A 13167-nucleotide genomic window follows, 5' to 3' on the forward strand; every position below is an offset into this window, starting at 1 on the left:
AGTGAGAGGTGTGGTTTAAGGCTGGTACTTTGAATCTTCACATTATTAGCTTCAGAATTATTAACTTGGTAATATTTTCCATGGAAAACTTCCTAGCATTTTCCTCATTCAAATTACAGGTTGAATAATGCAAGGAATATCTAAACAAAGACTACAGTGAAGAGCTTGATTTAATAACGAATACTAGCGATTAAATGCAAAGTATCTGAGTACAATGCTTTTTCAGCTTTTGGATTTTGACATGTCATTCCCTGACACTGAGGGATTGGTGGGCTAATTCTGAGAGTTTTGTCTACGGCAGCTAAGAAAGCTTGTGCTGAGTAGGCAGGAGTTTGCGTTTCCACAGGAAAATTCTTAGGGCTCTAACTCTTCTAAGAAACTGAAAGCTACATCATGAACGCAGCAACCCTGGTTATGACGAGCAGTATTTTGGAAATATATAACAAAGACACCGGAACAACTTTAACTCCATTCTGCAAAGATATCCAAAAAAAGAGCAGAAAAAGTGATGCCTCAAGCTGAGTTGAATACAGCTGCACAGCCACAAACTCTAAAACAACAGTAATCAAATGGCTGTTGCCATTTTGACAGGGTGGAGACAGGCTGCTTTTTGGTGTTTCATTTCATATTCTCTTATTACAATTTGTTTCAATTACTTCACGGGTAAACACCAATTCGCAATTTTGAGGGGTTTAATCCTTAGCTTTTAAACAGCTACAATATCTCTGCTATACAGGTTGATTTACCTACAAAATAGACTCTGTTTTTACTTGAGACATAGCAGGTGTAATACTGGTCAATGATGGAGAGGAGTATGTGGAAATGTCAAACCACTCATGGGCCGATGAGTGCATGTAGGTGAGGTGGATGGAGATAAGGACTTTTCTTATCAAAGCTTTAATTCAGAAATAGCAAAGCCAGTTCATATTGAGCACTGTTAAAATCCTGTCTGATTAAGATTAATTTGGAGGAGGTGGAGGATCTGCTCTGTTTTGCAGTTGTGATTTTCAACCTCCATTGACAACTGTCCATCTGAATCCCTGAGACCATGAGCCTCTGCCCATCCTGCTCCGAAACTACATCTGGTTCATATTCTATTCAGAGTCTTGGGTCATGCACTGAAAATTTCCTAGGAGTTCCAAAAGCTATTGCTGCAAGCACTAGAAAGCAAATTTGATTCTCATTCAATGTCTCTTCTTCAGGAATTAACACTAGGTAAAATGGCTTGAGACTTGAGACAGTATTATGGAGACTGATAATAACATGAGGCTGTTTTACATTTTTCTGTCTAATAATCTTGAAAGACTGCCAAAACAACAATGACAGTTCAAAGGGAACTGTCATAGGTGAGATTAAATATGCAAACCTTCTAGAAAACGAAAAACATCTTCATTTATTTACCTTAACTAGTAGTTAAATATGAAAAATAATTTCCTTCCTTCCTTCCTTCCTTCCTGGCATCTCTCAGTATACCCCAAGTTAATTTATTTTCTCCAATAAATCCCTCAAGAATTATTAAGAACTAGGACACAAGTGTCAAAATCATGCATCAACTTTGTCTGCCTTCTACTTGAAAATGATATTTCAAGAAAAAAATGCCCAAGTAGTTATTACATTACTAAGTAAAACTACTGCTCCTACAGAGAATCTGGTGGCTCAACAAAATCTTTTTTGCTCCATTTTGCAGGAAACCAGAATGTTGCTCATAGCTCCAGAATTTTTTTAGACATATTCAACAGACAAAAATTTTATTTTCAGCAATTCAAAAAGGAGTCAACTTTCCCTATATTTCCACTGTTTTCATGCAGGTGTGTATACTGAGAATTCAGTATCACAGGCACAAAATATAACTGGAAAGATTTATCAGATTTTTTTTCTTTCTTTCTTTCTAGGACTACTTTTCTGCCCCAGTGTCAATTTTATTTTTTTTATAAGCTTCTTCAAGTTAAATCCTCTAAAGTCAGGTCATTTTATAACACCCTAGGAATGTTTGGCATATGCCATCTGGATGAACATATGGTAAAAATGTAATTAGAAAGAAAAAGGTTTTCTGGTTTCAGAAGAAGTTGGTGACAGTTTTTTTGATAAAATTGGATACAGGGAAATCTGACACGTAAAAAAATTTCAAAATCCACTCTTCCACTGTTAGGCATGATCTGCAACCTAAAGTAAGGCAAAGTGAAGCAAAGTTGCAGTGAATAAAACTGACATGACTACAAATTTAAAGGATTAAAAAGATTTATGTTCAGCTTCAGGCAGGCACCGGGAAAAATACACTGAAAATATAATTCACTATGACAATTAGCACTCAAATTATTACATGTGTAATAATTTTATGTAATTATTACATGTGTAATAATTACATGTGTTCTGCATTCTGCCTATACTATATATGATTGTTATAAGCAGGAAGAAAAGAATTCTCTACTTGAATTCCACAAAGACGTGGAAATAAGCCACAAGCCCCAACTGCAGACTAGCAGTTGTTTGCTTTGAGTTTTGTATCTACAGATTGCCAGACAGGTTCTCTTTTATTTTTCTTCTCTCAGGATAGCCACAAACATTTCAAGAGCTCTGTTCATGATGCACATTGGATTTCCTACCATCTATTGGGATGGGACTTCACAGGCACCAGCCAAACAGCAGAAATTGCATAGAAACACCTCAGTGAAAATTGGGGTAGAAAGAGACAGAGAAACAATGGGAAGGAAAGAAAGGAAGGGAGCCTGCAGAGATGAGCTATGAATATTTTAAGATGAGTTACACAACCAAAAATTGGGCAAAAAGGAAAATAAATACAGTTTTCAACAAGTAAATATGTTAGAAAAAAAATCTCAAAGGGGAACCTCTCCCAAAGGAAGAAAATAGGAAGTCCAGCAACACTGGCCACCTGAATGTTGCAACTTCCTCCCCTGTAAGCAGAGTGTGATGCCAGCCTCTGCCTGACTCACTGCCTGAAATGCACAGACAACACAGGTGTGCCAATGGTGAGTATGTCTAAATTGCAGCCATGCACATGCAGCATATAATGCACACTGATAATCCACCCCCTTAATGTGCAATTATGCTTCCACACACTGTGCTGAACGGCACTTTTGCATTCAGTTTCTGTCCCAGCAATCTTTTACCACCTGGGTGACACCGGCTTCATCAGAAATACTCTTGATTTCAAAGACTTTAAGTGGAAAGAGATTCAGGGGCCCAGTCCTGAGCAGGTTTTCATAGCCAAAGGAAACTCACAAATTATTAATATGTATTAGACTGCTTGGATGAAAGGTGAACTACTTCCCACAAGCAATTCCAGGGGAAGTCTTGTGCTGGAGCTGTACAAAAGCAGAGTAATCCAACTGTGGGAGGGAGCAAGACAGTAGAAATGGCCAAGGGCTAACATTAGCTGGTTTCACCACCAATTAGGCCTTGCTTTTTCCTGGAATAGAGATTTAGGACCCCATGAAACCACTAACATTTCCTTCCTTAAAGGAGCCTTTCCACAAGTCAGGTCTTGCATATGCAGCATGGGCTGGTGGTACAGCACAGGGAGGCAGGGCGTTTGGCCACCAGCCTGGCCCAGGTCCTTCAAGAAAGAAATCGTGCAAGATGTTTTTGTTAGAAATTAGAATTACCGGCTTTCCTCTAGGGCAGGAATTTCTTACTGGCTTAGGAACTGAAGCACATTTCATTTTTTTCCCCACAAAAAGCATTTTTCTTAATGCGATCTGAGCAACTCCATTTAGGATAGCAAACTACTTTGAGGCCCATAAAGATGAGCTGAAATGTAGCTTTTCATTATCTTCTGCACATGCATCAATAAACCCTGTCACAACTACAGACATAGGAAAGGGGGGAAAAAAAAGATTTACTGAACTGCAAATACACAATAAATCCATTTGGGCTGAAAGTCTCCTCTGGAAAACAGAGTGAACAATTCCTATTCATCCTGCTTTAGAGAGGTTGCATGCTAACTCCATCAATAGCAATCTGTCGGCTCCTGCCTGGCCCAGCTCTCCAACCAACAGCACAGACCTCTGTAGAGGGCCGCCAGTATCTCTCATTCAGCAAGGAAAAGGAGCCGCCATCTCCAACTCAACATGTACAATTTGTCCAACTGAAATGTTATACAAAGAATGAGAGAGGAGAAACAGCATGGAAATAACTTTTAAGGTGCTGATTAGATTAGGAAAGCTACTAACTAAAAAAATATCTGGTCTGGTGCAATGCTAGAGGCTTCCTCCAACATGCATATGTCACTCTCTGTAAACACTAAGTGTGGGTAACCTGATAATGTGGTAAGAAGACAGAATCTAGATTTAATTCTGTACCACTGTAACCCCCTGGTGCAGCTGAGTTTGGCATGAGCAAAGAGCTGAAATATGAAAGCCCCTACTTCAGCAGCTCTGTACCTGCCTAGGTCCTGGGAACTCAGTACTGTTATGAGCATATGGAGATAAGCAGTTAAAACAGAAGTGTTTCCGTGTTTCTCCTTTTGAACTTAATCTTCCTCACTCCTTCAGCAATTGAATGGGTGAGCAGGTCACAGAAAGCACTTTGAATCATCAGCTCATTTCCTTCCTTTTCACAGTTTACACTGGAGGGCTCCTGAACCAAAACCAGCCCTTCTGGTACCACATCAGTCCAGTATTTCACCTATTGACTCTTCGGCAAAGTGCAGCTTTTCTCGGGTGGAAACCGAACATCAGCTGGAAGCAGCAAATCAGGTGAAATAGCAACATATGGGTAAGTAGGTACACAGTGGGTACTCAATACTGCAGCTGCTTGGTTTGTCCACAATCAAGTATTTAAAGACTTAGGGACATAAACTACTATATCATTCTTGTTGGTACAGCTCTCTGCACTCAGAAGAAGGCTGGAGAGCTGACTTGAGCAAAGGGCAACACAGCAACCCAGTTAGAAACGTGAGTTTGCCCAAGTTCAGGGTTACACAGGGAAGCAGTCTGTACATCAGTACAATAAGCTGTCTCCAGTGTCCCATGATGGGTATGAGTTCTCTTCACTGCAAATTCGAGCAAAAGAAAGGTTAGAAAGGTGCTTTTATAAAGATGTGCAACTTTTTCACTGATGCAATGAATGCTTTCCATTTTCCAGCTATTAGACAGAAGTGAATTATGGAAAGTGGAGGGGATCTGCAAGCAACCAAGGTGTATGGCTGAACTTAAAAGATTTCCATAATAACTCCTAGAAGTCCCAAAATCAAGCCTTCATGTTTTGTAACTAAGTCTTCACAGTCAGTCTTCAAAGCAAATCCTTTAATTCTGTAACAGCTCTGGAGAAGGCCTTCAAGACAGAGAGGAAGCAGAGAAGCCTTCTCTTTCTTTCCCCTTTCTTTTAACAAATACAAATAGAGAGGATTGCTCTTCTTGACTGCTGATTTGGGAGCACATCATCATGACTCCTGAGCAAATGCAAAACAAGAAAGAAAACCTACTTGAAGTAACAGAATGACAGATTGCACTGATGGGAGGTTAGCCTGCCAGATAGAGCTGTCATGCAAGAATAAAGCACAGGATATTGACAGGAGAAAAAATCAGGTGTGTTCGATCTTTGGTTTTTTCCTGATAGATTATTCTGTATACTTCAGCACAACATGGCTGAATAATTTTTCTGAGCTTACTTTTTCATTCCAGAGTAAGTTTCTAACCTTTCTAAGTGAGAGCACTTCTAGTAACCACAGGATATTTTATATACCTTATAAATAGGGACGCTGCAGATCATATTGCAGCTTCATTATATCCAAGAAGCTTTCACTAAAGCCTGTGGGTAATTTCTATTTACCTACGTATAAAAAAATGCCCAACTACCAATCCATTATGTTTGACAGTATCTATATAAATATTATTAAAGACAGTATGCATGGTAATGATGTACAAGAATCATTACTTCCTTGCATTCAGCAATATTCAACATTTCAGAATGCGTTGGGATTAAACTGGATTGACAGCTGCTCTAGAGAAGCCTATTAATTTAGAAACCCCCTATTTACAGATAAATAAAAAGGTGAAACACAAGTGTGATTTACAGTAACCTTGATATAAAAAAATAAATTATGATGAAAGTTGCAGCCAGGCTGATCAGCACATCAAATCTCCCTGTTCATCTCTAGAAGTCCCAATTCACTGTAAACTGATAGTGGAAGCTCTTACTAAGGCAAGCAAACTAAACGTGCTAGAATGGGAGTTCAGACACTGTGGAATGAAGGTCATGGGTTTTAGTGAAACAATCTAATTTCAAAGCCTAAGAAAGTGAAAGAAAATGCTATGTTAGAGTCTCAAAAAATAAAAGTATGTATATTCAGGTGAAGCTGGAATGTTTTGTCCCAGCCAGTGGCTGAGTCAGTAGAACAGAACAACATACACTGACCACAAAATCCTACATGTAAAGCACAGAAATTTATTCAGCAAGTTAATAATCAGCCAATTCTTAACCCAACATTAGTAATATTACTAATATACCAAATATTTATAAGATTATTGATACATTTTCATATAAATCCCAGAATGGTTTGGGTTGGGACTAACCTCAAAGAGGACCTAGTTCTAATCCTCCCTGCCATTGGAGGTTGCTCAAAGCCCCATCCAACCTGATCTTGAACACTTCCAAGGATGGGGCATCCACAACTTCTCTGGACAACCTGTTCCAGTGCCTCACCACCCTTTCCATAAAGAATATCTTTCTAATATCTAACCTAAACCTACCCTTCCTCAGTTTAAAGCCATTACCCTGTGTCCTGTCAGTATATGCCCTTACAAAAAGTCCCTCTCCAGCTCTCTTGTAGCCTCCCATAGGTACTGTAAGGCTGCTCTACTGTCTCCCTGGAGCCTCCTCTTCTCAAGGACTCCTCAGCCTGTCCTCATAGGAGAGGTGCTCCAGCTCTCGGATCATCTTTGTGGTCCTCCTCTGGATTTAGTCCAGCAAGTCCATACTATTTATTATGTATGTAATCTGTCAACATTGTCAACCTTTTTGTTCATTTTAGCAGTTTCTTACAGGAATCATAATTTTACATGAAGTTCCTGTGAAGTTTAAGACTCTAGGACTGTACTCTTTTTCCACAGAGAAAACAACTTACAAACTTTATAACTTACAAAATGAAACAGGAAATGAATAGGCAGTGAGCTGTGTAACTCGTCTACGGAGCGACAGTCACAGACCAATGTTTCATCAGCAGAGCAAAATGATAAAAGCAGAGAAGAAATGTATTTAGACATATTTTCTCTTTTAATACTGCATTTTACTCTTCTACTATTCTTCCCCTATTGCAATTTTTTTTTAATTTTTAAGAGAAATTTACCTTTTTGAGAAAAATATAACAAATTACTGAGTTAAGGAAGGAAATTTCTTTTGCAATATATGCAGCACATCTTCCCATTTTCCTATTGTAACAGTACAGACTTGAGATTTGCAAGGTTTCTAAACAGGTATCTTAATTTTGATGAGGCAGAAATAAAGAGATACAGCATTTTTGCATTTTAAAAAGAACACATAAAATTCAAGTTTAATTAACATTACTTTAGAACTGTTACAATCATGAAAAATGCAGTCTTTATACATGTAATAATCTCAACAAATAATAGAAGACAGGTAAGTAACATAAATATGATTAACGTCAGAACGTTCTAAAAAGTATTTCTGCTGATAGATGGTTGAGTTTTATAAGCTCCACCTTTGAAATTTGATCAACATCTTTGAAACATTCATGAAAATAACATGCAATTCTGCAATTAAGAACTCACTTTTCCCTTTAATCTCCACTGAGGACACCAAAAAAAGAGAAAGCTTTTGTCACAATCAGCCGCATCAACTCTGACTGGAGCATATACAGACCATGACCACAGCCCATGTTACTGACACCTGCAACAGCTCCAGTGGTCTAGAAACACTGCCTCTCCTGCATATCAGGGAGAATTTATCATTAACTTCTATCAGACCTAGAGTTTCTCATTAATTCCTACTATGACAACGCTCACTTTAGAGTTCAGAACAATTCTGCCTTTTGGTTAAGCCAAAGACATATCACTCTCTTCTGAAATCTAAAAGCTGACGAACTGCAAAGCCCCTTCTCATGAAAAACATAATTAAAGGCCTTCAAATTTTCAGAACTGAAAAAATACAAAAATTATTTTGGAATATGTTTTGGGTTTTTTTTAAAAAACAACACTGGCGCAATTTTGATGTTAAATACAGTGCTGAAACAAAGACTTCAAAGATTCAGACATTCAAAAACTCAAGTGCAATTAAAACAAAATCTGCACTGATACTATACACACTTTCAGCCTGCAAACTGTCATCTCTCTTTCTGTACATATACAGGTCAGATTGACAGAACAGGCCAAACTTAAAAATAATGCATAAGTACTGTTCTGAAATATAGTCATTTTTCATTTCTTACTTATCTTCTGAAACTCATAAGGATGGATTTACATCATTAGCAGTAAATGTAAATTGCTTTATCTTATGTTGGTCAGCCTAGGCTCAGGCTGTTCCAGGGTTTAGGGCTATAGAGAAGGAGTGCTATTTGGTAGCCATTCAAAAGCAAGGGGTTTTTTTGTGGTTTTGTTTTGGTTGTTTTGTTTGTTTTTTAATAAAACCACCACAAAACCAAAATAAGTGCTGAACTACACACTTATTTGTACATCATTCGTGACATGATCTGTTTATATAGCAGTAGCTCAATTTAGGCCAATACTATTCTCCCACTAAGCTGCAGAATCTACCATGAGGATAAATCAATTTTGTAGGAAACATTCCAGTGGCAAAGTCCTCAATTTAGTATGTAAATTACTACCACTACATAGAGTATTCTATAAAATGATGTCTTTCTGGTTAGGTAACACTTCTTGGTTCAAAGCACTTTAATTTTCACAAAGCATTACCGAACCATAGTGGCCTTTAAAACACAAGGTAGAATTTAAACTGCATGACATAGCACATGGGAAGGAAAAAAAAACAACAACGAGGGAAACATCTGCCTAATTGTATCAGTTAAAGCCTTGACTCTTTAGAAAATATATTGTGGCTTCATTTTAGTGCCCACACGAAGCATATTGAACTTTGGTTTTAAAAGTCTGCTATAAAAATTAATGTAAAGAGCATTTCTACCAAGGAATGAAAAGCCAAGCCAAACTGTCTGACTTTGGTCTGAGCCTACTGTTACATTGGAATCAGGGGCTGTGTTGTCATTTACACAGCATATAAACTGATGTCACAGCAACCTAATGCACTTTGGTTGAAACAGGAGTCAGGCCTTCAGTAGCAGCTGTTTAAATCATGCTCTGCCAGAAAAGCTGCTCTAAGCCTGCGGTCTCTGAAGGACCCTTACATTAAAGCATCTGCATGACCAGCAACTCCAGCTCCAGGAAATCCCCTATTTTCAGAGCACAGCCACCAGCCTGAGGTCATAATGCCTTCATGCCACCCTCTGCCCTAACTCTGGGGATGTGTGTGGACTCACCAAGCCTCCTGCCCCCCTGTTCCACCATCTCCTCAGCAGCTCCCGCTGGCCAACACTTTCCTCCCAAATCACACAGCGGTCACCACCTCCTTCAGCTTCAGGATGTTAAACATCACAAACCTGGCAATGTACATGTACACACACACAAGATGGTGAGGTGCTGGATTGTGACCAGAGAAGGTCAAGGGTCTAGAGCACAAGCTTTAGGAGGAGCAGCTGAGGGAGCTGGGGGTGTTTAGTCTGGGAAAGACTCAAAGGAGACCACATTGTTGTCACTCTCTCTCTACAACTACCTGAAAGGAGGTTGTAGCGAGGTGGGGACTGGTCTCTTCTCCCAAGTTGGGCCAAGGGAGGTTTAGATTGAATACTGGAAAAATTTCTTAACCAAAAGGGTTGTCAAGCATTGGAACAGGCTGCACAGGGAACTAACCCTGGAGGTATTTAAAAGACATGTAAATGTGGCACTTGAGGACATGATTTAGTGGTGGACTTGGCAGTGCTGGGTTAATGGTTGGACTTCATAATCTTAGAGGTCTTTTTCAATCTTAATGATTCTATGATTCTATTCTATATATAATATCTTTGCTGACATATCCAGGAATTATGCACTTCTTGGTTATGTCACAGCCTACAAAGTGAAGGTAGGAAATCACTTTCTGGAAATTTAGTAGATCAATTTTTAGCAGGATAAGAGGTCAGTCTACACAGGAAGCACAAATTCCTCAAAAGCAAAACAGTCCTTTACATCACTAGTTACTCAACCAACCAACCTTTATATTTTCAGATCACATAGAGTCTATAAATGGAACACACTTTCATCATTTAATCATATGGCATTTTTATTTAACAAAATATGCAACTCAAATTGTTATTCCAGAAATCAAGAACTCAGAAAGATTAATTTGAGAAGTTTTATTTATTTCCGCTAAGTAGTTTAACTTTAAAAACTACATAATTCACATTTGGGGGTAGGAGAGAAAAAATATATCTGGAAATTAAATTACTCTCTAAATTCTGTTTTGAAACATGAGTCATACATTCTCATAATTGGTTTAAAACAACTGCAACAAAAAAAAAGCATGGCTCACTCTACTATTTTCTACAATTAATTAAAACATCTGGCAAGAGAAAACAACAAGTCTTCTTTAGCGGTGGATAAGTAACCTACTCACTGTTCTACTAAACTCTACCACTTTACTGCTTAGGTTCATAAACATAAGAAACCGATGTTGGAAAAGTTCTAACATTTTCAATCAGATTCCTTGTAGAACATGGTTTATCATCTACTCTCTATTGTGGAAAGAATAAGATCCACTCAAGCACCAGCAATTCAGGGGACATTATATCTGACCATTATAGTTTTGCTATAAGTGAAATAGTAGGAACAAAATAATGCATTTTAGAAGAAGTCTCATTTAAACTCTGCACCCACATTCTGTAGAGTTATGTAGGTTATTCTACTGCCAGTTGTAGGACCTGTATTTCTACCTCCAGATTATGACCTGATTCAAATACAAAAAGCTTTCTAAAAAAAAAAAAAAAGCATTGCAACTGCAGAAAAAATAGAAAATGTTCTGCAATAAATCTGTTACAGTTCTTCAATGAAATTTTTTCCTAAGATAGAAGGATAGAAAAATTAAACAACTTTTTAGATAAACATTAAGTTTTTCTCCTTAAAATATTGTTAGATGCCTGGCAACAATTCAGAGTACCCAGGTGTGAAAGAAAAATCCCATCCTCACTAGCATCATCTTGGGGGGAGAAAACAAGGGCCAAAACCCAAGCACCAACTAAACCCCAGGCCATACATACAATCTTTGAAGAATAAAGATGGGAGGGAAAAACAAAGTCCAAGGAATGTGAGTACACCAAGTGCAGGGTGAATTTTTTCATAGTCAAATCATGCAACAGAAGGAGGAATGGGAAGGCAAGGACAGTTGGTAGAGATGACATCAGAGGAGGAGCCACTCATCAGCAAACCGCTCTATTCCTCTTAATTGTGTACAGCGTGGGAAAAGTGTTGCTACTGCCAAGACGAAATTCACAGTCAATCTTCTGGACTACTGGGAACACTCTACATTATACCTGTGACATTACAGACTCTCAGTGCAGGAAAAGTTACAAGGAAAACTTTCTAGAAGCCTTTGTAATTTCCATAACTTATTTCCAGCCCCCTCCCAGAGACTGACAAAAAACCCCAACTTGTTCTCCTCCTACCAGGATGCTTTCTTACAGCTTAGCACAAACATCAATCAACATTTAATTCCTTTCTGAATCCACAGGCAACCTGACTTAGGGTAACACCTGAGTAAAACTTAGCCCAGGCAAAACAGAGGTGGTCTTTGTGGAAAATAGATAAACATTGGAAAGTCTTGGCAACATTATTATCTCCCCCTCCATCAAACACTGCATGACTATCCTCAGTGTACTTCATCAACCTGCATTCTCTGTACTTCTGGCCACGCTGAAAGGATATTTCCCACTAAAATGGGAAATGTGAGGCACTGTAAATTCACAGTAACGAGACTAAAATAACTAATTACTCCAGCACACACAAGCCCAGTTACAGCCTATCTGTACAGATCCCAGGGAATGACCACTGGCACCCTCTTTTCTCACAGTTACAATGACTACACTGCTTGCAAAATCTTCTACAGTAGAGCCTAGATCCTTGGAGGAAAAGCCGTCACTAATCCAACCCTGAAGCTGTGTACATGTTGCCAGATGAAATAAAACATGAGCATGAGCTGAACGCTTTCTGCAAGAACAAAACCTGTCTCTTCCTCTTAGATCTCCTCGTAGTTGCAACTGAGGGCAACCAGAAGGCTGGATTTTCATTTCCATTTTGCACAGCTCTTGTAAAATTGAGGCTGCAATGCAGGTTCCATATTGAACAGCTGGGCATAAAGCTGCATTTTATGTGCTGTTAGGGTAGGATCAATCCCTTAGATTGAAACAATATGGCACAATCCAGTTGGGAAAATCTGCATATCCAGGTCCTCTACAGCACTGTATCTTCCTTTGCCTTTTTATGTTCTTTCCTTTATGGATCTTCAGTCAAGACTACACTTACAGTGCAATCCTTAGGAGAAATTTAAATCGGTCATACTGGAAGTATTTTAACTTACTTTCTAAATCATGATTCAGATCCTCTTTTAGTGAAAGTTGCAGAGGTGGGGAGAGAAAAAAAAAAGGAAGTTTGGAACAATTAATCCCTTCTACCAGTGAAAGGCTGCTACAATGGTTTGACCAGGCTCCTGGAGTTATAAAATATGGAGCATTTGGGATTCAGAGCAGACAACTCTCTGCAGCAAAATTAGCTATTCATCTCCATTCTTCTGTATATAAATGAGCAAACAAGTTACAGCCAAAGTGTCTGTCTGCATGGTCTGCTTAGTAATTTTGAATGCAGGACTATCCAGTGCACAGACACCCGGAATTAATGTTGAAAATACCCTGGCAGTCAGTTATTACTACTGATAAATATTAAATTGGATGGCAGACTGTACTATAAAAACTGAAACTAAAGAAATGAAATGGCTGTGTTTTTAGCCAGAAAGACACATCCTCTAAAAGATAAAAAGAGAATTCTTCAGTAGGTATAGATATGCTAATGATTGATCAGAAGAAACTTCAAAGCAGATGAGTCTACAAAGCAAGGAGATCCATCATATAAATCTGAATTCATTAATAAAGCTTAT

At 38.5% G+C, this 13167-nt stretch overlaps 1 protein-coding gene across 6 annotated transcripts in view; it reads right to left on the reverse strand.

Moving 5' to 3' along the window:
• The window catches only part of FRMPD4 (FERM and PDZ domain containing 4), a 299234-nt gene that overhangs the window by 71860 nt on the left and 214207 nt on the right, over nt 1–13167 (reverse strand). The window lies entirely within an intron of this gene.

The sequence above is a fragment of the Corapipo altera genome, unplaced genomic scaffold, assembly GCF_003945725.1.
Source record: "Corapipo altera isolate COAL_440 unplaced genomic scaffold, ASM394572v1 0, whole genome shotgun sequence".
Classification (NCBI taxonomy): Eukaryota; Metazoa; Chordata; class Aves; order Passeriformes; family Pipridae; genus Corapipo; species Corapipo altera.